Source organism: Belonocnema kinseyi, chromosome 6, assembly GCF_010883055.1.
Source record: "Belonocnema kinseyi isolate 2016_QV_RU_SX_M_011 chromosome 6, B_treatae_v1, whole genome shotgun sequence".
In the NCBI taxonomy this organism is placed as follows: Eukaryota; Metazoa; Arthropoda; class Insecta; order Hymenoptera; family Cynipidae; genus Belonocnema; species Belonocnema kinseyi.
This window is the reverse complement of record NC_046662.1, coordinates 89,580,351-89,585,721: the sequence shown is the minus strand read 5'-3', so window position 1 is coordinate 89,585,721 and position 5,371 is coordinate 89,580,351. Positions and strand designations below refer to the sequence as shown.

The following is a 5,371-nucleotide window of genomic DNA, read 5'->3' as shown; positions in this document are numbered from 1 at the left end:
AGTGTTCCTACCGGCAATCGTGGACCTTCGAGTTTTCAAATTCAGAAGAGGAGAAATGGGTTGGGCGCGCAACCCAGGCATTTATATCGTCTTCTACCATTTTCACACGGACATAGACGTGTAATAGTATTGTACCACGTAACGATCAGATCTGGGATCACTGGATCTGGCAGCTCTGTTGCAAGGGTCTACATCTAAAAGAAAACCTTGTAACGTTTCCTAAACTGCCAAAAACACTGTGATTATAAAATTTGTTTGAGTTAATTTGATCCAGGACAGCGCGTACGCAGTCCCGATTAACAAAAATTATATGCCCGAGATATCCACATCAGGGATATTCGCAAGGGTCAGCTCAACCCAGAGCTGCCAGATCGAGCCTGAAATTTTGAATTTTCAGAAAAGACATTTTTCTAATAATTTGATAAATTGTCAACTAAAAAATAAAAATAAATTTTTAACAAAGCAGTTCCACGTTCAACCAGAAAAATTGAGAAAAATAGTTAGAATTCTTTGAAAGTGCTTTAAATGATTGAAATTAATTGAAAATTCCTTGGAATGTTTTAAAACATGCTAAAATATTTAAAATCCTTTAAAATCTTTTGAAATTTTGCAAAGCTCTTAAAAATCCCTTGCAAGTTTTAAAAATACCTTAAAATATTTCAAATCCTTTAAAATCACATACTAATAAATTTAAATCAATTGAAAATACCTTAGGATCTAGTAAAATGTCCTAAGATGTATCAGGTCCTTTAAAATCTTATATTAAATTACTGTGATCAATTAAAAATTCTTTGGAACATTTTTAAATACTCTCATATATTTTGAAACCTTCAAAATCTTTTCAAACACCTTCACACCTTTTAAAGATTTCTAAAGTCCTTTGGAATTTTTTTAAATAACTCTGCTAAAATTGTTAAAATTCTTTGAAATTCCCTGAAATTATAAAAATAAATTGAAAATTACTTGACATCTTTTAAAAAGACAGTCTAAATTCTAAAACCCTCATAATAATCGATAAATAATCGATCTATCGAGTAATTTGAATGCAATTAGTATTTGCTTTAAATTAATATTTTTTACTAGAAAGAAATTGTTTCTCCTCTTTTTTCATCAATTTGATCAATATTTTAATATTATTTATTCCGTTCCCCATTTCAATATTTTTTATGTGGTTTTTATGCGATTACGAAAATATTTAAAAAATTTCCATCTAAACCTATATTTTGTTGTGAGCCAATTTTAACTAATATTTTGTTTATTTACTATGTTTCCATTAGCATTTTAGCCCTGAAACTCATTGCGCAGTTTCATTTCAAACTTAGCTTTAAATTGTTTCATTGCTTTGTTGTTGCATTTTTTTCTTGTTTATAAGCTAATAATTTGTAAATATTGTAAATTTTTTATCATATAAATATATATAGTATTAATTATATTCATACTATATACAAAGATATTATAAGCATAGATGCGGCACGGGAGGTTGAAGTGGGAGAACGATATATATATATATATATATATATCTAACTACATTTTTGCATGCCTCGAAGTGCTGCCCTCTTCAACTTTTCGACGTTTCTATGGCAACCGTGTCCTTTGCCTACGTCTACGCGAGGGGTGGGGCCAAGGCGCACATTGAAAGCCAAATCGAACGTGTCGGTGATTTTCTATTTCTCGATTCTCGCGCTTGCCTTCGCCAGCCATATCTATAGCTAACTCGGGACTGTCTCTGCACGCCGAAAATATGAAAATTAATGAGGGCCTAAAATTATTATATTTATTATGATGTTAAAATTAATTAATTTCTTTTACGGTTTCTTTTTAAAAATGGACATTTTCGATACACTAAATAAAATTTTTTTAAATTCTTTTCGTACTTTAGATTTTCAGTGAAATTTCAAAAATTATTTTTTAAAACTAAATTAAAGATTTAAATGAAATTAAGATAAATTAAAAAAGTAAATCAATTTTGGTTTCATTCAGAATTTAGTAAAATTAAAAAATTTAATAAAGTTTCGTTAAATTAATTCCTGGTCTGGTTTCTTTTAAAACAGAAATTTTCGAGATAATATATAAATAAGTTTAAAAAAATTCTTGTTATATTTTAGAATTGTAGCGAAATTTTAAAAATTATTTAAAAAAATATAATTTTTACAAAAATAGTGAATTGAAGGTTCGAATACTTCATTGTATAAATTTCTTCTACGTGTATTTTTAAATCCTAAAATATTTTTTTTTCGCATAATTAAGGTATAACTGAAGTAATATTTACACTTCTCTGTAGCGTCAAATTGACAATTTACATTTAATTCCGAAGAAAAATTTAAGGTTTGCACTACTCATTTAATTATTGATGAAAATTATATTAAGATTCGTTTTTTTATTTTATTTTTTTATTTGAAACGTATAATCTTTTTTCTCGTAATTTGATTAATCACAGAAACCAGTAACTAGACTGTGCCTTACACATTAAAATTTTAATTTTAAAAGTTTGAGGGCAGTTAACCACTTTCAATTTTTATACTCTTCAGAACTCACAACTTTAAAGAAATCCAAATAGATTATCAAAATAATTCAAAGAATCGAAAAATTTAACAAAATTCAAAAGAAGTATAATGCGAATAGCAGTGCATCTCAGCAACGAAGGCTATTACAAAAAAAATGGAAAAGGAAAGAATTCTAAAGAATTAAAATAATACAATAATTTTTTGCGAACCGGGAAATGACTGGAAATTTATTTCCTTGATTAAAACGGCCACCTAAATTTCTTAGTGTTTAAAAAATTATTATATTCATTGGTGGTTTCCTGTAAAAATAGTAATACTTTTTCGTACTTGTAAAAAAATTCCCACCAAGGATTAAAAAGAATTTTTATTTTATTTATTTCAAGTGAATTCTTTAAGTTTGCAATAACAAAGACATACTATCCAATTTGGGGGTTTAAGTGTTTAAAAATCGTCATTTATTTTTTTCATAAATAGTTTCGAAATAATTTTCATATTGTACACATGAGCTGGTTTTTAGGTAAGAAAGTCACGAAGAGGATCATAGGACCTTTTATTATCTCAAACTTGTAACTTACGCTATACCTTACAGCTAAATAAAACCCCTTGGATCAGTTATTATTTAAAACTCACTTTCAATTGATTAGATTTCAATATGAAACACTTTGAATTCCTAAGATTTAAAGTCGAAATACATAATGAATTTGCAACAAGGAAGATTAATTTTCTTATCAAAAAGACGAATTTTTAACAAATTCCATGATATCTTTACCAAATAGTTGGATTTTCAACTTATAAAGGATCAATTTCTAATCAAGAATAGACAAGTTGCAATTTTCAAAAAAAAAGTAATTTTTAACATAAAAAATACCAAATTTTCAACAAAAAAAGTTAAATTTTTTAGCCAAAGAGATAAATCTTGCAAAAATATGATTAAAAAAACTAGATTTAACAAACACGAAAAAAACACAGAAAATTTCATTTACAAACGAATCCAACTTTAATTTTCTACCATATTATTAAATAATTAAACAAAATAGACTAATTTAGACTATAATAATTGCATTTTAAATAAAGAGACAATATGAAAAAAAAATCAAGAAAATTAATTTTCGACGAAAAAGATGAATTTTCCAGCAAATCGAGGAATTAAATTTTCAACAAAGGAGTGAACTCCAAATACGAAGGGGAGTCCTAAAAATATGAATCTTTGATGATAAAGTTCAACTTTTAATCAAGTCGTTTAATTTTTAATTAAAGAAGATAAATTGCGAATAAAATAGTTAAATTTTTAACCAAAGAAATGAATTTTCCAGCATTATATTAATGATGTACTAAAATGTTGAATTTTCAATTAAAAATATGATTTCTTCAGAAAAAAGTTAATTTCCTACCAAAAAGTTAAATTTTTACTAAACCAGTTTATTGGTTATAAAAATTGTTTAATTTGAAATGGAAAAACTTAATTTTCAACCAAATTTGTAGCAAAATACATGAATTTTTAATAAGATAGGATCAATTTTAAACCAGAAAATATTGATTTTTATTAAAAATATCAATGTAAATCAAAAATGAAATATTTACCTTGTCAGTTAAAAAAAATTAATTATTATTAAAAAAAAACGAATTTTCAACAAAATAGTTACATTTTTAACAAAAGAGTTCACCCTAAAAATGACTTTTTATCCGCAGAAGATTAATTTTCTAAAAATAGAATAATTACATTTTCGACCAAATAGGTGAATCTAAAACCAAAAGAATAATTTTTATACAAAGTAGTTAAAATTTTAACCAAGATTCTGAATTCCTAACGAAACAAGATGACTTTTTAACAAAATAGTTGCATTTTTTACAGAATAATAAAATTTTCAACTGAATACTAGAATTTTTAACCAAATGTGTTGCCTTCCGAACCACAAATGTAATAGTAGACTTTCTACCAAAAAGCATTTAAGCGAAAAAACGAGGATATAAGGTTTCTTAAAAACAGAGAAAAAAAAGAACAATTCTTTAAAAGTTAATAATGAGGAAAGATACTACATGTTATGCATAAAAATACGCAACGAAAAATCGACAAGACTCAGAAAACGAAATTACAACAATTAAAAGAATGACAGAGAACAAGTATATTGACACTATACTTAAGAAACTTTATTTTCAATTTTATTTATATTGGATAAAATATCAATATTACAGAGAAAAGTAACAGCGTTTTACATTAAGGAATTCAAATGATTTAAAAACTGGAATTAATGAAAAAAATTAGAGGGCCTCTCATTTTTCTCATTCTCATTATTTATGATTGAGAAAGTATAAGAAAAGAAAGGTCCGAAAAGTCCGAAAAGAAAGAACTAGTTTGTTAAACAGCCATTTTGGATAAAAATTCATAAAGTTAGAGCATTTAAAAAAATTGTGGGACCATTTTTTTATACTTAACATTTTTATTTACGGTTTTTAATAGTATTCAGAAAGCCAAACAATTTATCCTCATGACTTTTTTTATACAAAAAAAATTCTCAGAGTTATACCATTTTCAAAATTTGTAATATCAATCGAAAATACAAATTTTAAGCCAAACAAAGTACGATATCAAAACAAGTAAAGTAAAGGAAAACATTTCTGTTTAAAAGCCTTACAATATTATCATAGAAACATTTTTGGATTTTATTGTAAAATCGAAAATTTTAATTTTTATTGCACAAAAAATAACGAGATATAAAAATCCCATTTTGTAGTCAAACTATGGAGGACACGAAAGAAGATGAATTAGCAAAAATTGGGATCTCAAAAAAGATCTAGAAATTTGTTAGCAATCACTTCTTGATACCACGCGTAACTTTTGTTTTATTTACGAAAAATAACATTGAAAA

The 5,371-nt window shown here is 25.9% G+C and overlaps 1 pseudogene; it reads right to left on the bottom strand.

The window, feature by feature from the left end:
* Positions 1-270: 270 nt before the first annotated feature.
* On the bottom strand, positions 271-444 carry LOC117175761 (annotated as a pseudogene).
* Positions 445-5,371: the final 4,927 nt, after the last annotated feature.